This window comes from Mobula birostris, chromosome 8, assembly GCF_030028105.1.
Source record: "Mobula birostris isolate sMobBir1 chromosome 8, sMobBir1.hap1, whole genome shotgun sequence".
Lineage (NCBI taxonomy): Eukaryota > Metazoa > Chordata > Chondrichthyes > Myliobatiformes > Myliobatidae > Mobula > Mobula birostris.
This window is the reverse complement of record NC_092377.1, coordinates 11,642,319-11,663,562: the sequence shown is the minus strand read 5'-3', so window position 1 is coordinate 11,663,562 and position 21,244 is coordinate 11,642,319. Positions and strand designations below refer to the sequence as shown.

The 21,244-nt window shown below is 43.7% G+C and overlaps 1 protein-coding gene and 1 long non-coding RNA gene across 2 annotated transcripts in view; one reads left to right on the top strand and one right to left on the bottom strand.

Annotated features, from left to right (window-relative positions):
• The window catches only part of vta1 (vesicle (multivesicular body) trafficking 1), a 334,690-nt gene that overhangs the window by 188,635 nt on the left and 124,811 nt on the right, over positions 1 to 21,244 (top strand). The gene's annotated exons all lie outside the window — the stretch shown is intronic.
• LOC140202139 (uncharacterized) lies at positions 18 to 19,253 on the bottom strand. The gene is made up of 3 exons (XR_011887011.1): positions 19,198 to 19,253; positions 11,470 to 11,598; positions 18 to 596 (listed from the first exon to the last, which is right to left on the bottom strand). It is a non-coding gene; the product is annotated as an uncharacterized lncRNA (long non-coding RNA).

The window sequence follows — 21,244 nt, the reverse complement described above, 5'->3', positions numbered from 1 at the left end:
ATGATACAACGTCCCTGCACAGTGATATCACAAAAAAAAACAGGACAAACCAAAGACTAACACTGACAAGACCACATAATTATAGCATAGTTACAGCAGTGCAAAGCAATACCATAATTTAATAAAGAGTAGACCATGGGAATGGTAAAAAAAAAGTCTCAAAGTTCCGATCGACTCCTGATAGTCTCCGATAGCAGGTGGTAGAAGGGAGAAACTCTCTCTGCCATAAACCTCCAGGCACCAACAACTGTCGGTGCATTGGAAGCACCCGACCACAGCCGACTCTTGAGTCTGTCCGAAAACTTCGAGCCTCCGACACCGAGCACCATCCTCTGCTGAGCACTTCAACCCTGTCCCGGCCGCTGAGCAACAAGCAAAGCCAAGGATTCGGGGCCTTCCCCTCCAGAGATTCTGGATGACACAGTAACAGCGGCAGCGAAAAAGGCATTTCAGAAGTTTCTCCAGATGTTCCTCCGTTCTCTCACGTCTGTCTCCATCAGATCCGGATTGTGCACGGCACCCTACTTGACAGATTACAGATGTCATTCACCGGAGTGGCCGCGCAAACTGCGTCGTGCCACCATCTTCTCCTCCTCCTTTAATTAAATAATGAAACTTAGAATTAAAGGGGTGAGGTATTTTAATATTCTTAAAGAAAGACAGCTATGGCTTGTTTGATATGCTAGTTACAGTGTTTTCTTGTTTGAATTAATTTGAAAGTTTGACAAAAGTATTTTGTGTAATTCAAATACAATTAGCCCAAATAAAAGGCCTCAAATTGGAAGTGCAATCTGAGCTGTTTTTTCTCTAAACGATTTAGTAAATAGATCTTGCCTTTCACTAAGGTCGGGGTAGGGGATCTTGGGCTTAAAAAGGTTGGTGACCACTACTTTATACCCACGACTGTACTGCCACACACACCTTCAATCTGCTGATCAAATTTGCAGATGCCATGACATTGGTCAGCCTTATTTCTAGCAGTGATGAGACAGTCTACAGAGAGAGGTTGACACCCTGACACAGTGGTGCCAGGATAACAACCTCTCCCTCAATGTCCAAAAAAACAAAAGAGCTGATCATGGATTTCAGGAGGAATGGAGACAAGCTTGCCCCAATCAGCATCAATGGGTCTGCAGTTGAAAGGGTGAGTAGTTTCAAGTTCCCTGGTTTACACATCACTGAAGATCTCACCTGAACTGTGCACACCGGTTGTGTGGCAAAAAAAGCACAACAGCGTCTCTTCCACCTCAGAAGTTCAGCATAAGCCCCCAGATCCTCACAGCTACTACAGGGGCACTGTTGAGGGAATCCTGACTGGCTGTATCACCGCCTGGTATGGGAACTGCACCAACCTTGATTGTTGGGTAATGCAGCGAGTGGTATGGGCAGCCCAGTGCTTCTGTAGATGTGAATTTCTCTCCATTAGGGCATTGACAGCAGCAGGTGCATAAAGAAAGCCTGGAAGATCATTGGGGACACCAGTCAGCCCAACCATAAACTGTTTCAGCTGTTTCCGTCTGGTAAATGGTACTGCAGGATTAAAGCCAGGTCCAACAGGCTTTGGGACAGCTTCTTTCTACAAGCTATTAGACCTATAAGTTCACATGTCTGTATATTGTAAAGCAGTCATAACGCAAAGGTTTTTATTTTCTCACATTGTGGGATGGTTATATGATTTAAATAAATTCAATTCAAATTTGCAGATGAAACCAAGATTGAGGGTATAGTGGAAAGTGAGGAAGACTATTAAAGCTTGCAGTCAGATCTGGACCAATTGGATAAATGGTAGATGGAATTTAATCTAGGCAAGTGTGAAGTGTTGCTGTTTGGGAGGACCAACCAGGGTAGGACTTATACACGGTGAGCAGTAAGGCACTGGTGAGTGCAGTAGAACAGTGGGATCTGGTAATACGGATCCATAATTCCTTGGAAGTTGTGTCACGAGTAGATAGGGTCGTAAAGAAAGTCTTTGGCATATTGGCCTTCATAAAACAACCTATGGAGTATAAGAACAGTCCATGTTCCAAGCCTATACTGGTATCCATCCCCCACTTTTCCTTTGCTACATCAACGACTGCATTGGCACTGCTTCCTGCACACATGCTGAGCTCGTTAACTTTACTAACTTTGCCTCCAACTTTCACCCTGCTCTCAAATTTACCTAGTCCATTTCTGACACCTCCCTCTCCTTTCTTGATCTTTCTGTCTCTGTTTCTGGAGACAGCTTATCCACTGATGTCTACTATAAGCCTACGGACTCTCACAGCTATCTGGACCATTCCTCTTCCCACCCTGTTTCTTGCAAAAATGCCATCCTCTTCCCACAATTCCTCTGTCTCCGCCGCATCTGCTCTCAGGATGAGGCTTTTCATTCCAGGACAAAGGAGATGTGTTCCTTTTTTAAAGAAAGGGGCTTCCCTTCTTCCATCATCAACTCTGCTGTCAAATGCATCTCTCCCATTTCGCATACATCTGCTCTCACCTCATCCTCCTGCCACCCCACTAGGGATAGGGTTCTCCTTGTCCTCAACTACCACTCCACCAGCCTCCAGGTCCAACGTATAATTCTCCGTAACTTCCGCCACCTCCAACGGGATCCCACCACCAAGCACATCTTCCCCCCCCCCCCACTTTCCGCAGGGATCGCTCCCTACACGACTCCCTTGTCCATTCGCCCCCTCCCCCCATCCCTTCCCACCGATTTCCCTCCCGGCACTTATCCTTGTAAGCAGAACAAGTGCTACACCTGCCCTTACACTTCCTCCCTCACCACCATTCAGGGCCCCAGACAGTCCTTCCAGGTGAGGCGACGCTTCACCTGTGAGTCTGCTGGTGTGATATACTGCGTCCGGTGCTCCTGGTGTGGCCTTCTATATATTGGTGAGACGCAATGCAGACTGGGAGACCGCTTTGCTGAACACCTACACTCTGTCCGCCAGAGAAAGCAGGATCTCCCAGTGGCCACATATTTTAATTCCATGTCCCATTCCCATTCTGATATGTCAATCCATGGCCTCCTGTACTGTCAAGATGAAGCCACACTCAGGTTGGAGGAACAACACCTTATATTCCATCTGGGTAGCCTCCAACCTAATGGCATGAACATTAACTTCTCTAACTTCCGTTAATGCCCCTCCTCCCCTTCTTACCCCATCCCTTATTTATTTATTTTTTATTCCCCCCCCCTTTTTTTCTCTCTCTGTCCCTCTCACAATCACTCCTTGCCTACTCTCCATCTTCCCCTGATGCTGCTCCCCCCTTTTTTTTCTCCCTAGGCCTCCCGTGCCATGATCCTCCCTCTTCTCCAGCCTTGTATCCCTTCTGCCAATCAACTTTCCTGCTCTTGGCTCCATCCCTCCCCCTCCTGTATTCTCCTATCATTTTGGATCTCCCCCTCCCCCTCCCACTTTCAAATCTCTTGCTACCTCTTCTTTCAGTTAGTCCTGACGAAGGTTCTTGGCCCGAAACGTCGTCTGTACTTCTTCCTATAGGTGCTGCCTGGCCTGCTGCGTTCCACCAGTATTTTGTTGTGTTGCTTGAATTTCCAGCATCTGCAGATTTTCTCGTATTTATGGAGTACAAGAAATGGGATGTTATGTTGAAGTTGTATAAGACACCTAATTTGGAGTGCTGTGTGCAGTTTTGGTCACCTACCTACTGCAAAGATGTAAATAAGATTGACAGAGTGCAGAGAAAATTTACAAGGATGCTGCTAGGACTTGGGCACCCGAGTTGTAGGGAAAAGTTAAACAGATTAGGACTTTATTCCCTGGAATGTAGAAGATTGAGAGGAATTCGAAAGAGATACAATACACAAAATTATGAGGGGTATAGATAAGATAAATGCAAACAAGCTTCTTCCATTGAGGTTGGATGGGACTGCAATTAGAGGATGTGGGTTAAGGGTGAAAGGTGAAATGTTTTAAGGAGGACATGAGGGAGAACTTCTTCACTCAGAAGTTGAGACTGTGGAATCAGCTGCCAGTGCAGGTGGTGGCTTTGGGTTCAATTTCAACATTTAAGAGAAATATGGTGGGTACATGGATGAGAGTGCTATTTCAGACTATAGTCTGGGTGCAGGTTGATGGGACTAGGCATATTAACAGTTCGCATGTTCAGCATGTACTAGAAGGACCAAAGGGTTTGCTTCTGTGCTGTAGTGTTCTATATCTCTATGGGGTTGAGAGGGAGGATAAATCAGCAAAGATAGAATGATGGAACACTCAATGCACCAAATAGCATAATTCTGCTCCTATGTCTTTTGGTCTTAGAAACCATAGAAACCATAGAAACTACAGCACAGAAACAGGCCTTTTGGCCCTTCTTGGCTGTGCCGAACCATTTTCTGCCTAGTCCCACTGACCTGCACACGGACCATATCCCTCCATACACCTCCCATCCATGTATCTGTCCAATTTATTCTTAAATGTTAAAAAATAACCCGCATTTACCACTTCGTCTGGCAGCTCATTCCATACTCCCACCACTCTCTGTGTGAAGAAGCCCCCCCTAATGTTCCCTTTAAACTTTTCCCCCCTCACCCTTAACCCATGTCCTCTGGTTTTTTTCTCCCCTTGCCTCAGTGGAAAAAGCCTGCTTGCATTCACTCTATCTATACCCATCATAATTTTATATACCTCTGTCAAATCTCCCCTCATTCTTCTACGCTCCAGGAAATAAAGTCCTAACCTATTCAACCTTTCTCTGTAACTGAGTTTCTCAAATCCCGGCAACATCCTTGTAAACCTTCTCTGCACTCTTTCAACCTTATTTATATCCTTCCTGTAATTTGGTGACCAAAACTGAACACAATCCTCCAGATTCGGCCTCACCAATACCTTATACAACCTCATCATAACATTCTAGCTCTTATACTCAATACTTCGATTAATAAAGGCCAATGTACCAAAAGCTCTCTTTACAACCCTATCTACCTGTGATGCTACTTTTAGGGAATTTTGTATCTGTATTCCCAGATCCCTCTGTTCTACTGCACTCCTCAGTGCCTTACCATTAACCCTGTATGTTCTACCTTGGTTTGTCCTTCCAACGTGCAATACCTCACACTTGTCTGTATTAAACTCCATCTGCCATTTTTCAGCCCATTTTTCCAGCTGGTCCAAGTCCCTCTGCAGGCTCTGAAAACCTTCCTCACTGTCCACTACACCTCCAATCTTTGTATCATCAGCAAATTTGCTGTCCAATTTACCACATTATCATCCAGATCATTGATATAGATGACAAATAACAATGGACCCAGCACTGATCCCTGTGGCACACCACTAGTCACAGGCCTTCACTCGGAGAAGTAATTCTCTACTACCACTCTTTGGCTTCTTCCATTGAGCCAATGTCTAATCCAATTTACCACCTCTCCATGTATACCTAGCGACTGAATTTTCCTAACTCGTCTTGTGTTCTAAGTTTATTTTTTCTTCCTCATTCTTCATAATTGTTTAATGTTTTTGTTGCATTTTGCGTCAACTCAAGCCAGCAAATTTCTAATACATGTAATGTATATGGTGAATTAAGTTGAACCTTGATCCTTGAATTAGGGGAGTCTCTTCTTTTGAAAGAAATGCTGTAAGAGAGACCAGAGAAGTTAGTCAGCGAGATAAATAAGTTTCTGTATTGTACTGAAAAGTGAAGTTCAGCCACACAATTACCTGTGTATGTGTTTCTATACAAGACCACCCCTATACATGCCTCAGAACACTTCACTACTGTATTAGACCAGAACAAAAGCTAAGAAACACAACATATCCGCTGAGAGAGCCTATCACAAATTTTAGAGACACTTCGATACCCAAAGATTGGTGGGAATGAGTAAAGTGGGTGTTAACAGTTTGTAAGAAAGTAGTTAAATTTGATTCCTCTTTTACATACCTAAGTTATGTAACACAAACAGGAATTTAGTAAGACAAAATGGAGTTAGTGTAGGATGTGGGAATGTTTAGAGAAAGTGCAAATGAACCAATCAAGAACAATGTTTTGAGAATTAGGTGTGAGTAGCAGCCTACAACCTTGAGAGTATTAATGCTGAAAAACATGTTTGTCTGGGAAACTATTAGAGTGAAGGGTTTTGAAGGGTATAAAAGAGACAATTTCTTTGTTCACATGGGAATCTTCTCTTAGGCTGGTTCATGACTAGTGCTCAGAGTTGGAGATAGAGACAAGGACATCGAGAGGGAGAGATAGAGAAAGCTGTTGGTCACTTGCGGTTTGGTCCAACAGTACATTGTGTAGCATGGGTTAGTAATTGCTTGATAAGTATTAATCTCTCTGTTTTTTATTTTATTCATTTATTTTCTGTATTTTATTCATTATATAAATCTAATCAAGTAATTTAGAGTCATAGAAAAGTAAGAACAAAAGCAGGCCCTTCAGCCCATCTAGTCCGTATCAATCAGCCAATGCTCTAACCATGCCAGTAACTTTCCTGTAATGCCATGGGCTCTTAACTTGGTAAGCAGCCTCATGTGTGGCACCTTGTCAAAGGCCTTCAGAAAGTCCAAATATACAACATCCTCTGCATCCCCTTTATCTATCCTACTTGTAATCTCCGCAAGGAATTCCAGCAAGTTCATCAGGCAAGCTTTTCTTGCGGAAACCATGCTGACTATGTCCTATCTTGTCCTGTGTAACCAACTACTCTATAACATCATCCTTAACAATTGACTCCAACATCTTCCCAACCACTGAGCTCAGACTAACTGGTCTATAATTTCCTTTCTGATCCCTTCCTCCTTTCTTAAAAAGTGGAGTGACATTTGCAATTTTCCAGTCCTCTGAACCATGCCGGAGTCCAATGCTTTTTGAAAGATCATTACTAGCGCCTCCATAATCTCTACTGCTACCTCTTTCAGAACCCTAAGGTGCAGCTCATCTAGTCCGAGTGATTTATGCGCCTTTAGGTCACTCAGCTTTTTGAGCACCTTCTCCGTTGTAATAGCAACTGCATTCACTTTTCTTCCATCACACCCTTCAACATCTGGCACACTGCTAGTGTCTTGCACAGTGAAGATTGATACAAAATACACATTTAATTCATCTGCCATCTCCTTGTCCCCCATTATTATTTCTCCAGCCTCATTTTCTAACAGTCCTAAATCAACTCTCATCTTTCTTTTATTTTTTATATACTTGAAAAAGCTTTTCTATCCACCTTGATATTGTTTGCTAGCTTGCTTTCATATCTCATCTTTTGCTTCCTAATGATTCTTTTATTCTTTCTTAGTTTTAAAAGCTTCCCAATCCTCTATCTTACCATTAATTTTTGCTTTGTTATATACCCTCTCTTTTGCTTTTACATTAGTTTTGACTTCCCTTGTCAGCCACAGTTGTACTATTTTGCTATTTGAGTATTTCTTTGTGTTTGTATTACATCTATCCTGCACCTTCATCATTGTTCCCTGAAACTCAAGCAAATGCTTCTCTGCTGTCATCCCTGCCAGTATCTCCTTCCAATTTACTCTTGGCCAACTCCTGTCTGATACCACTGGAATTTCCTTTACTCCACTGAGATATTGCTATGTCAAACTTTACTTTCTCTCTATTAAATTTCTTTGAACTCAATCATATTGTAATCACTGTCTCTTAATGGTTCCCTTATCTTAAGCTCCCTAATCATGGGTGTTCATTACAGTATAGCTGATCCCCTAGTAGGCTCAACGACAAACTTGCTCTAAAAAGCCATCCCATTAGCATTCAACAAAGTCACTGTCTTCAGATCTGTTAAAAACCTGATTTTCGCAATCGACCTGTATGTCGAAATCTCCCGTGATGATCATAACATTATCCTTTGGCATGCCTTTTCTATTTCCCATTGTCTATATCCCAGGTACTGTTGGGAGGCCTGTATATAACTGCCATCCGGGTCCTTTTACATTTGCAGTTTCTTAACTCAACCCACAAGGATTCTACATCTTCCGATCCTAAGTCACACCTTTCTACAGGTTTAATGCCATTCTTTACCAGCAGGGCCATGCCACCCCCTCTGCCTACCTTCCAATCCCTACGATACAATGTGTAACCTTGGACGTTTAGCTCCCAACTACAACCGTCCTTCAGTCACAATTCAGTGATGGCCACAACATCATACCTACTAAAATCATCCACCTTATTTCTTATACTCTGTGTACACTTTATTTCTTATACTCTGTGTATTGAGATATAACACTTTGAGTACTTTATTTGCAACACTTTTTGATTTTGTATCCCTATTGCACTGATACTCACGCCATTGGCTGCAATTTTGTCCAATCACCTGCTTGCCCTTCCTGCCAGTCTGACTGCACACTATATTTGCTTTTTTACCACCCATCCTATTCTGAATCCTTTCACTCTGGTTCCCACCCATATGCCAAATTAGCTTAAACCCTCCCCAACAGCTCTAACAAAATGCCTGCAAGAATATTTGTCCCTCTTGGGTTCAGATAGTCATAGTCATACTTTATTGATCCCCGGGGAAACTGGTTTTCGTTACAGTTGCACCATAAATAATAAATAGTAATAGAACCATAAATAGTTAAATAGTAATATGTAAATTATGCCAGTAATTTATGAAATAAGTCCAGGACCAGCCGATTGGCTCAGGATGTCTGACCCTCCAAGGGAGGAGCTGTAAGGTTTGATGGCCACAGGCAGGAATGACTTCCTATGACGCTCTGTGTTGCATCTCGGTGGAATGAGTCTCTGGCTGAATGTACTCCTGTGCCCACCCAGTACATTATGTAGTGGATGGGAGACATTGTCCAAGATGGCATGCAACTTAGACAGCATCATCTTTTCAGACACCACTGTTAGAGAGTCCAGTTCCATTCCCACAACCTCACTGGCCTTACGAATGAGTTTGTTGATTCTGTTGGTGTCTGCTACCCTCAGCCTGGTGCCCCAGCACACAACAGCAAACATGATAGCACTGGCCACCACAGACTCGTAGAACATCCTCAGCATCATCCGGCAGATGTTAAAGGACCTCAGTCTTCTCAGGAAATAGAGACGGCTCTGACCCTTCTTGTAGACAGCCTCAGTGTTCTTTGACCAGTCCAGTTTATTGTCAATTCGTATCCCCAGGTATTTGTAATCCTCCACCATGTCCACACTGACCCCCTGGATGGAAACAGGGGTCACCGGTACCTTAGCTCTCCTCAGGTCTACCACCAGCTCCTTAGTCTTTTTCACATTAAGCTGCAGATAATTCTGCTCACACCATGTGACAAAGTTTCCTACCGTAGCCCTGTACTCAGCCTCATCTCCCTTGCTGATGCATCCAACTATGGCAGAGTCATCTGAAAACTCCTGAAGATGACAAGACTCTGTGCAGTAGTTGAAGTAGATGCAACCTGTCACTTTTGTACAGACCATCACTTCCCCACGGAAGATCTCAATGATCCAAGAACCTGAAATCCTGCCCCTGCACCAGCTTCTCAGCCATGCATTTATCCGCCAGATCATCCTGTGGCACAAGACACATGTAGCGTCCAGGAACTACTACACTGGAGGTCCTGCCTCTCAGCTTTCTGCCTAGCTCTCTGAATTTTCTCTTCAGGACCTCTTTGCTTTTCCTTCCTATATTCCTATGTCATTGGTACCAATATGTACCAAGACATCTGGCTGCTCTCCCTCGCCCCTCAAAAATACTGTGGATGCGATTCAAGATGTCCCTGACCCTAACATCTGGGAAGCAACATACCATTCGTGTGTCCTATTCATGTCCACAGCATCTCCTGTCTGTTCCTCTGACTGTTGAGTCGCCTATCGCTACTGCTTCCCATTTCTCCCTCTTTCCTTTCTGCACCACGGATCCATTCTCAGTGCCGGTAACCTAGTCTCTCTGGCACTCCACTTGCATACTGTTGTGGTCATGAGGGGAATAGCCACAAGGGTGATCTGTGCTTACTGCCTATTTACATTTACATTTCTCCTGACAGTCAACCTGGTACTCACCTCCTGCAACTTAGGGGTGACTACTTTCCTGTAACTCTGATCTATTTTCTCCTCACTCTCCAGTACAAGACGAAGGTAATCCAGCTGCTGCTCCAGGTCTAACACAGTGGGGTGGTTTCCTGAGCAGACTGTCCAGTTCATCTGGCAAAATGCTTCATCGCCAGATCTCACCAACAGGCACCAAGACCTCGCCTGGCTGGCGGTGAGAGGGGCCTTCCCAGTCAGAGCCCTCCTGTACGCCCGGAACGTCGTCTTCGCACCCCACTGCCCACGGGAGGACTGCAGTGAGGAGGAGTCTGTGACCCACCTCTTTGCACACTGCCAGTTCGCAAAGAGGGTGTGGAGGAGGATGGACGGGCTAGTGTCACATTTCATCCTCAGCAGCTGCGTAACAGAGGACTCTCTGATCTACGGGCTGTTCCCGGGGACGCACACGGAGACCAACATCCGGTGCTGCTGGCAGATCATCAACTCGGTGAAAGACGCTCTTTGGTCGGCCCGAAACTTGATGATCTACCAGCACATGGAGATGTCCGTGGGAGAATGCTGCCGACTGGCACACTCTCGGCTGCAGGAGTACGTGCTGAGGGACGCACTGAAACTCGGTGCAGCCACCGCAAGGGCCCGCTGGGGAAGGAGCACGGTATAGGTTTCTCCACCTGTGGGAGTGGGAGGGATCGGTGGGCGGGGAGTATACCCCTCAACAATGATATTTTAAGCTGAACTACTGGAGTGCCACGTGGGTGGCTATAAATACGGATATGTACTGACTATAATGGAAACGTATGTAAAGGATGAAAAGTTATTGAATGGTTTATTGTATATATTTATTTTTGAATAAAGTATATTTTGAAATAAAAAAAAACAGTCTTCAAGGAGCTGCAGCTGGATGCAATTCACCCAGATGTAGTTCCCTGGGAGACCCTCCAGGACTCCAACATCTGGCATGAAGAACACACAATAGCCATTTACTACACTAGGTACAGTAAGAGAAAATAAAGGGAACCTTAACAGAAACTTACCCAGAGCCAGTGCCTCTTTCGAGCCGAAGCCTCCTTTGAGTCAAAGCCTGACACTCCTACTCTCACTACTGGCCTAATCCCAATGGCTGCCCTGCTTGTCCCTTCTGTACTTTTATTTAATTCGCTAATTTTATTTATTTCATTTCAAGCTAAAATTAAGGCTTGGTCCCCACGTGGAGCACAGCAAAATGATATAAGCCCTAGAGTGAAAAAAAACTGATGTAAGAGCAATGGAAGAGCGATCCCCTTCACATTCCTGTTATGTGCTTGGATAGATTTTTCTGTTTCTCTGATCCACTGATTACAAAATGAGCCCAAGCTGTAGTTAGATTATTTTTACTAGATTATAGGCTGCAAGTCCAAATTGAAATTAGGAGTATGTACTGAACATTATGTTGAGAAAGAACATTTGGCAACGATTTCCATTTACCCAGAAAAATATTATCAGTAACTCAAATCCCTTCACATATATTGGTAAAAGGAAGGAAATATAAATTACCAGGATTTGGCTCTTGTGAACTAGAATTTAACATCTTGATTTCCAGACTTTTTGCCTTACTCCAATCATCATTTCCATGGTGAATTCCAATTTTGAGAGGCCTTTCAGGAGCTTTGGAAAGATTCTGTTCTGCAATGACAAATACTTGAAAATGGGGCAGGGAGCGGTGAAGATTTTTGAAGGAAATGAAATAACACACGTAAAATGCTGAAGGAGCTCAGCAGGTCTCACAGCATCTGTGGAGAATAAGGTGGTGGGGAGAGTACAAGCTAGAACTTGGGTACTGAAACTTTTTTATGCCATAGACACCTACCGTTAGCCAAGGGGTCTGGATCCTAGGTTTGGAACCCCTGAGAAAGAAGGTGATAGGTGAGACCAGGTGAGGGTGAGGGTGGGTGGGTGGGTGATAGTGAATTTAGTGAGAAACTTTGAGGTGGTAGGTGTAAAAGATAACGAGCTGATGAAGAACATACTTGAGCAATCCCTCCTTCTCACTCTTTTGATGGAGAGTGAGACCCTGTCAATCCTCGAGATGGGGGGCTTGGAGAAGCGCCATGGAAATTGTAACTTCGGAACACCGAGTTGCTGGTTTCCGCTCTCATCGTTGCAGGAGCAACTCCTCTCTCAGTAGCTGGAGAGAGAGCCTGTCCAAGATACCAAAGTGCTGGGTTATGGACTGTAGTTTGATGGACTCCAGGTCAAGGTCTCTCTGCGGGCTTTTGCTGTTGCTTGCGTGGTGGGGAGAGGGAGTGAGTTTAATGCTTCTGCTGACATGAATGGAGGGGGGGTTGATGCTTGTGATAAGGGTGGGGGGTGCTTTGGGGCTTGGATATTCTATCGTTCATTCCATGGGGTCTCTTATTTCATGAATGTCTTTGAAGAGTATGTATTCTCTGTTGGTAAATGATCCTTTGAATTTTTGAAAGAATCTGATAGGAGAGGGGAGACACCATGGAAGAAAGGGAAGGAGGAGGGGTGCCAGAGGGAGGTGATAGGCAGTGAGGGGAAAAGAAGGAGTAAGAAGGGAGCCAGAATAGGGGAATGGAAAAGGATAGGAGGGAGGAGGGGGAAGAAGTTACCGGAAGTTGGAGAAGTCAATGATACTATCAGTTGGGAGCTACTAGACAGACTGTGGGGTGTTGCTCCTTCAGCCTGAGAGTGGCTTTGTCATGCCGGTAAATGAGGCCATGGACCAACATATTGGAATGGGAATGAACAGTGGAATTAAAATGGTTGGCCAGCCGGAAATCAGGCTTCTTGTGGACTAACACCATAAGTTGGTATTTTAAGACCGTGTTTGTTGCCATTGTTATGTACAAATCATACAGCACTTCCCCATTCTAGCTTTGCGTGCAAAATAATTGACGTTCATCTCATGTCATCACTGCCCCAAAGGAAGTAATCTCAGCAGTGACATCAAATCAAAGCCAGATTTGCAGACTTGAAGTCACTGCAGGAAAGCAGAACAGAAACTTAATATCAACAGTCTCTAGAGGGTCATCCTTGGACATATCATAAGGCTGGGACCAATGCTCGGGAAGTATTAATAGCTTTGATAAACACAAGAGATTCTGCGTGTGCTGGAAATGCAGAGCAGCACACACAAAATGTTGGAGGAGCTCAGCAGGACAATGCACTGGAATAAACAGTCAACTTTTCAGACCAAGACCCTGCATCAGGACTGGAAAGGAACGGGGAACAAGCCGGAACAAGAAGGTGGGGGAGGGTGGGAGGAAAATGAGTACAATCTGACAGTTGATGGGTGAAGCCCGGTGAGGGGCGATAGGTAGAAAACGTAAAGGGTGAAGAAGATAGGGGAGGAGAGTGGACCGTGGGAGAAAGGAATGAAGGGCCTCTGCCTAAACATTGACTGTTTATTCCTCCCTCATAGATGTTCCTCCAGCATTTTATTTGCGTTTCTTAAAATCTTTGAATTATTTTTAGAAAGAGAAATAATTAAAATGGGATCTACACCTGGCAAGGTTGAAGTCAGGTTATAACACAACATAATCATGTAGATACAAGAGGCTGTGGATGCCGGAATCTGGAGCAAAAATAAAAATGCTGTGGGAACTCAATGGGTCAGGCAACATCTGTGCAGGGAAATGGACAGTCACCTTTTTCAGATCAAGAGCCTTTATCTGGATGGAAGAACAGAGGGGAGAGAGCACGTATAAAGAGGTGGGGTGGGGAGGGGTTAGAGCAAGAGCTGGTAGGTGATAGGCAATGGAGGAGGGGAGAGTGGGAATAGTGTCAGAGGGTGGGATGGGAGGTGCTAGGTGGAAGTGCTGGGTAGAGTCTTGATAGGAGAGGCAGGTGGAGCATGGAATAATTGAGGGAGGTGGGAAGGGCAGATGGGAATAGTGGGGAGAGGGAAACCTGTGGAGGGAGTGTGTGAGTGATGGGCAGATGGAGTGGATAGATGAGGGGAAGATGGGGAAAGAATAATCATGTGCTACATGTGATGGGTCTGATGGCTTATTTTCTTGTTCTGACTTTATGTTTTCAATTTTGAAGGTTATATGCAATAATATTAAAACCTTATGCAACTCCAGCTGATGAAGCAATAGTTCTTCAAATATTACTGTCAATTTTTTTAGGGAAATTTTAAGTTATGTTCACTTATATGCACAGTGATTTCACATTTTCTATTACTTTCCAATTAGATATAAAAATATTTTTAATTGGCAAAACTTAAAAGAAATAAAAGATTTGAATCATGCTTGCCACAGTATTGTAGCAGTTAGTGTGACACTATTGCAACCTGCGTTTGAAGTTCAATTCTGGCATTCTCTGTAAGGAGTCTGTATATACTCCCCATGGAGCATGTGGATTTTCTCCAGGTACTCCAGTTTCCTCCCACGGTCCAAAGGCATACCGGTAGTCGGTTAATTAGTCATTGTAAGTTGTCCCGTGATTAGGCTCGGGTTAAATCGGAGTTTGTTTGGGGTTCCTGGGCAGCATGGTTAGAAAGGGCTGTTCCATGCTATGTCTCTAAGTAAATCATGTGGATTCTCTCTGCATTAGTTAAATCTGTGCATGGCCAAACACCTCAGCGATGCTCAAAGATAAAGATTAGCTTCATTGTGATGTACAACAAAAATGTGTTGTCATAGGGATAAAGCTGAGAGATTACACAGAGGTTTCATATGATAGCACTAGAGATGAGGCCTAGATGATTTTTTCCTTCAATCCTGGATACTTTGTTACTCTGGTCCTGATGAAGGGTCTCGGTCCAAAACATTGACTGTTTACTCTTCTATAGATGCTGCCTGGCCTGCTGAGTTCCTCCAACATTTTGTGTATGTCACTCTGTTCCTTATCCATTTGCTGCTGTTTCTTCCAAAGACATGGCGAACATTGCTCATTCATCTACATCGGGGTCAGAGGTTCATTTATTATCAAAGTATACAACTCTTAAATTCTTCTTCTGCAGATAGCAATGAAACCAAGAAAGTAAAGCATGATCATCAACCCCAAAATCTCTCCTCCCCTCAAAAAGAAACAAACAAAAACAGAACAGGCACATCAACCCCCAAATCCCCCTCCCCTGCACCCGAAAAACGAGGAAGATCGGGCAAAAAACACAGGATATAAAAAACTTTAAGACTGAAAAAAAAATCTGTAGTCCAAGTCCATATCCAACGCACAGAAAACCTGGGTAACATTCTTCAGGCACAGTGGCAGGCCTTTCCCTCTCCATAGCAGAGCGATCTCAGCAGTCACGGAAAGGTAGTCTCCCCTCCCCATAGCAGAGCGATCTCAGCAGTCACGGAAAGGTAGTCTCCCCTCCCCATAGCAGAGCAATCTCACCAGTCACGGAAAGGTAGTCTCCCCTCCCCATAGCAGAGCGATCTCACCAGTCATGGAAAGGTAGTCTCCCCTCCCCATAGCAGAGCGATCTCACCAGTCACAGAAAGGTAGTCTCCCCTCCCCATAGCAGAGCGATCTCAGCAGTCACGGAAAGGTAGTCTCCCCTCCCCATAGCAGAGCGATCTCACCAGTCATGGAAAGGTAGTCTCCCCTCCCCATAGCAGAGCGATCTCACCAGTCACAGAAAGGTAGTCTCTCCTCTCCATAGCAGAGCGATCTCAGCAGCAATAAAGGTTAGGTTCCCAACCTTTTTTATGCCATGGGCCCATCAGTTGTGAATATCTGAGAAGGTCTGGATATGATTGTCTTTGAGCAATACAACTGGAAAATGTTACGATTAATGATTCTGATTCTACAATTAAGTACAATATAGTCTTTTTGCTTTCATTTGACACAAAGCAGTTCTTTGTTGCTAATGCGTTTGCCAATCATGTAGCCTGAAGCTTTAGTGCAAGAGGACTCTTATTTGGGAAGTACCCAGAAAAGAATAGGCTGCATCCCATCAGATGCCAATTTTGTCTTTATTAAAAATGAGGTCAACCCGTGCTGCATCATCTACCTACAAATCCAGAATCAGGGATAACCTTGCAGTTGTCGTCCTTCCTACCAGCAGGAAAGATATCAATAAGGTGAAAAGAGAGGCCAACTCCATCATCAAGATAGCACTTCATTGGAGCCATGAAGGTGGAGAAAACATGGAAGATTAAAGACAACTTGGTATCATACCATAGAGGCAGAAGTGAGGGCCTTGATCCAGACCTGGGGCACAGTAGATAAGACGGATAAAGGCAGACAGAGATGGAGGACCTTCATTGCTGCCCTAAATAGCAACGGTGTAACAGGCTGCAAGACAGAGAAAATTTACAAGATGTTGCTGGGACTTCAGGATCAGAGTTACAAAGTTTGAATAAGTTTGGACTTTATTCTCTAGAGCATAGGAGAAAGAGAGGATATTTGATAGAGGTATACAAAATTATGAGGATAAATTCAAGCAGGTTCTTTCCACTGAGGTTGGTTGAGACTAGAACTAGAAGACATAGGTTTAGAATGAAAGGTGAAATATTTAGGATGAACCTGAGGGGAAACTTCTTCGCTCAGCCGGTGGTGTGAGTGTGGAATGAGCAGCCAGTAGAAGTGATGGATGTGCAGTCAGAAGTTTGGATAGGTATTTTGATGAGAGGGATATGGAGGGTTACAGTCTAGCTGCAAGTAGATGGGACTAGGTAGAAGACCAGGCTAGCACAAACAAGATGGATTTAAAGGTCTGTTTCTGTGCTGTGATTCTATGACACTACTCCCTAAATGTAGAAAGGATTGTATAAAACAGATGAATTGTTCAAACAATGCAACCATCACAAGTTACTGATTTTCCAAGATTTGTATTAGGTTCAGATTTCCATGAGTTATATTCACATGCTCATCGAAACATTTAACAACCAACACACCTAAGGATGTGCAGGGAGCAGCCTGAAGGTGTCGCCACACATCCAACACCAGTGTTTCAGGCTCAACACAGAACATGCCAAGTGACCAAGCAACAGCAAAGCAAGCCCCATTCCTCCCTTCCTCCCATCCACGCACGCACATGCACACTACTCTAACCCCAGCCAGACTATCTTTGGCCTTCAGCAGATTCAAGGATTCAGAGACTTCTGGACTTCCAATCAACCTTTGGGCTTCAATTTGAACTTCCATTCAACCTTTGCTAATGACGCAGGACTTGCCAATGGCAATGAGTGAGGAGCCAAACTACAGGCCTCGAACACCAGACTTGAAGACCTTACCTGAACACTAGGTCTCCTCTCAGTGTCCCTAAACCATGAGCCTGACGTTTGAAGAATAATAACTGTTGCTGAATCTGATGGTGTAGTTCCTAATCCTTCCCGTTGGCAGCAGCGAGAAGAAAACATGGCCTGGACAGTGGAGGGGACCTTGATGACGGAGGTTGCATTCTTTTGGCAGTGCCTCTTGTAGGTCTGCTTATTTGTGAGCTCATGGCCCCCTTGGGAACCAAGAAGGTAACCTGAGCCCGTACTTCAACGCATTCATCTGAAAATTAAAAAAGAGTCCATGCCACTAGATAAAGGAGAGCAAGGCAGTTCTCCCCAAGTCTTTGTTAACATTTATCCCTCAACCCTCACTGGAAAAGACCAAATACTGCAAATACTGTAGGTAGACAAAATCGTTCCAGAAATGTTGAGTACTAATTTTAAGCATTATTCCTTCTATAAATCATACTTCTATATCTGTTCCCCTGACTTTTTCAATCGACTATAATACTTCCCCTCATCTTTCTGAATAGAGGAATAACAAATAATCTTAATCATAATTTAATTACCAATGCAATGTTATTATTCCAGCAAACCTGCATTGCATTCATTGAATGAACAATAGACTATGGATTCAGTACCTCAGGACAAGGCATAGCCAAGGCTGTGAACAATACAATGACTACTTCCTTCTGTCTGGTTTATGGGCAACACAGTAACATAGCAGTTAGCATAACGATTTTACAGCGCTAGTGATTCCGGTGATTCAGGAGTTCATACCTTCTCCCCATAACTATGTGAATTTCTCCGAGTGCTCTGGTTTCCTCCCATATTGCAAAGATGAGCGGGTTAAGTTTAGTAAATTGTGGACATGCAATTTTAGTGCCAGAAACAGCGGCGGGTACTTGAAGCATGTGGTGCATTTCACTGTCTGTTTTGATATACATGTGAGAAATAAAGCTATTAAATGAAAATGAAAAAAAGCCTCTAGATCACGGGTTCTCAACCTTTTTTATGCCATGGACCCCTACTCTCAATCGAGGGGTCTATGGACCCCAGGTTGGGAACCGTTGCTCTAGTCCATTTGCCTTCATGATTACAGCAGCTTTACATGAATTGAGCACAAAGATACTTAAAGCTCCTTGTTCCTCCAAAACTTCCCATCTCTGAATTTAATTCAGAAGTGCTTTGATTCCAATTGGGCAATATCACACTAAACTCTGTTGAAATTTCTCTTGCAACATAACTTTTGTCTGTACAGCTTTGCAACTTTTTTCGATTTCACACAATCTATTATGTCTAAGTGTCATATGAAAATTATTCTATTTGTTCACTGTCTCTGGATTCCATGGGAACACAATGTCACATTTCATTAATTGGAGTCGAAATGTTTTAATATTATTCTCAAGCTTTTCTGTTCTAATAATTACCAATCACTTGTCACAAAATTAGCTCCAATTCTATGAATTCTCATGTTTTACTAATCTTGTTTGGAAGCTTACTAAAACCCTAAATTCATTCGTGTTTATGTCCTATTTATGACTATTTATGTCCTTAATCCCAAAAAATTTCATCCAGTTTAGTCAGCCATGACTTCACAAATTCCACTCTTTGATCGATCGGTAAGTGTTAAGCCACTGCCACCCTGATGGTTGTTTTTAGTATCTTGGCAAAAGCTGATAAATTAGCTAGGAGAAAGGGATTATTACTATCCAAACATATTTATCAAGCAGGCAGATGAGGGCTTTTGACTGGGTTTGCACTGAAGGATACTAAAAGGAGAATTAAAATAAAGTCTCAGCACGGAGAATTAACAGTAATTGGATCCTAGTTGAATCCTGAATTATAGTTTAAAGCTTTACACGTTCCCAAACAAAACAAACGAAACTCAGGTGATTCTGCAGACAACACACAAAATGCTGGAGGAACTCAGCAGGCCAGGCAGCGTCTGTGGAAAGGAGTGCAGTCAACGTATTGGGTTGAGACCCTTCATCAGGACTTTTCATTTCCTCTCCCCCACTTACCTCCCTCCTCACCTGAATCCACCCATCACCTGCCACCTTTTACTCCTCCCACTGCCCCTCACCTCCTTATTCTGGTTTCTTCCTTTCCAGTCCTGATGAAGCGTCCTGGCCCAAAACATCAACTGTTTTTTCATTTTCACAGATGCTGCCTGACCGACTGAGTTTCTCCAGTATTTTGTGTGTGTTGCAACTGATGGTATTGTGATTTAACAAAAACTGAGTCACACAGATGCTGTAACTGGGAAATACTGTATAACTTTTTATTCACGCAACAAAACTACAGGAGAGAGAGTCCAAGGGAATCTCACTCTCCTGTAACAATGTTTTACATTTCTTCAATGCAAAGATAATAATAAATAATAAATCTCCTGACAAAGGGTATCGGCCCGAAACAGCGACTGTTTACTCTGTTCCATAGATGCTACTTGACCTGCTGAGTTCCTCTAGCATTATGTGTGTGTTGCTTTGGATTTCCAGCACCTACAGACTTTCTCATATTTATTAATAACAATTAACTACAGCTAATTAACCTATTGTCTTCCCCTGTGTAGTTTCAGTGGGACAGAATCCAAATGTTGCATTAAATTATGTGCAGGTTTTATTTTTTGAAGACTGGTTTTTATTTTTGTTAATCCATAATTATGCTATCCATAATGTCGTGCCTCCTGAATGATTTCTAACAGTGTAGAAAGTTCCTGCGGATTACATAAGATGGATATGTGTTATTTTTATTAAGTTTTAGCCATGCTATGTTGGCACCAGAAGCATAGCCACACTTGCCTCCCTCTGCCCCCCCTTCCCCCCCACTGCTTTCATCCTCATAGCTAACCGTTGTTAAAACTTGAAGCCTGTTTCTTCGGTACAGCTATTGGTCAGCTCTTCTAGTATCTTCAATTCAAGTTTAATTGTCATTCAACCATATATGCATGCCCATGAATACAGCCAAATGAGACAGTGTTACATAGTGTTACTCTAGGGTCAAGGTACAAAACAAAGTACCAACAGTCACACACAGCACAAAGCACACATAGTATATACAACACACACAAAACAGTGGAGGAACTCAGCAGGGTCAGACAGTATCTGTGGAAAAGAATGAATAGTTGACGTTTCGGGCTGAGACCCTTCTTCAGGACTGAAAAGGAAGAGGGGAGATGCCAAAATATAAAAGTGGGTGAGGGGAATAAGGCTAGCTGGAAGGTGATAGGTGAGTGGGAAAAGTCAAGGGCTGGAGAAGAAGGGGAGGAGAGTGGACCATAGAAGAATGGGAAAGAGGAGGGGGCCCAGTGGGAACTAATAGGCAGGTGAGAAGAAGTAAAAGGTCAGAGTGGAGAACTAAGGAAGTGTTGCAGGGAGTGGGGTGGTGTTAGTTTGTTCACTGGAAGGAAAAATCAATATTTATACCATCAGATGGAATATTAAGTGTTGCTCCTCCACCCTGAGTGTAGCGTAAGAGGACACCATGGTTCAACTGGTCAAATAGGAATGGGAATAGGAATTAAAATGTTTGGCCACTGGGATGTCCCGCTTTAGGCGGATGGAGCTCGATGAAGTGGTCTCCCAATTTACAACGTGTCTCCCCAATGTAGAGGAGGCTGCATGAGAAACAACAGACATAGTCGACAAACCCTGCAGATTTGCAGGTGAAGTGTTGCCTCACCTGGAAGCACTGTTTGGGGTCAGAATGGAGGTGAGGAAAGAGATGTATGGGCAGGTGTAGCACTTAGGCTGCTTGCAGGGATGAGTGCCTAGAAGAGGTTAATGGGAAAGGACGAATGGACAAGTGAGTCGTGGAGGAAACGATCCCTGCGGAAGGCGGAGGTTGCAGAGAAGTAAAGGTATGTTTAATGGCAGGATCCCTTTGGAGATGGCGGATGTTGCAGTGGGTAATATGTTGGATGTGGAGGCTAATGAAGTGGTAGGTAAGGACAAGAGAAATTCAATCACTGTTACAGCGGTGGGAAGACGGCATGAGTGTGGATGTAGGGGAAATGGAGGAGTTGCTCGGAAAATTTTCAGCTACATCCTTGAATACCTTCCAAGCGATTTTCTCCGATGCCACGACAGGTTCTGTCATTGATGACCTGTTTGATTTCTGGACCAACAAAA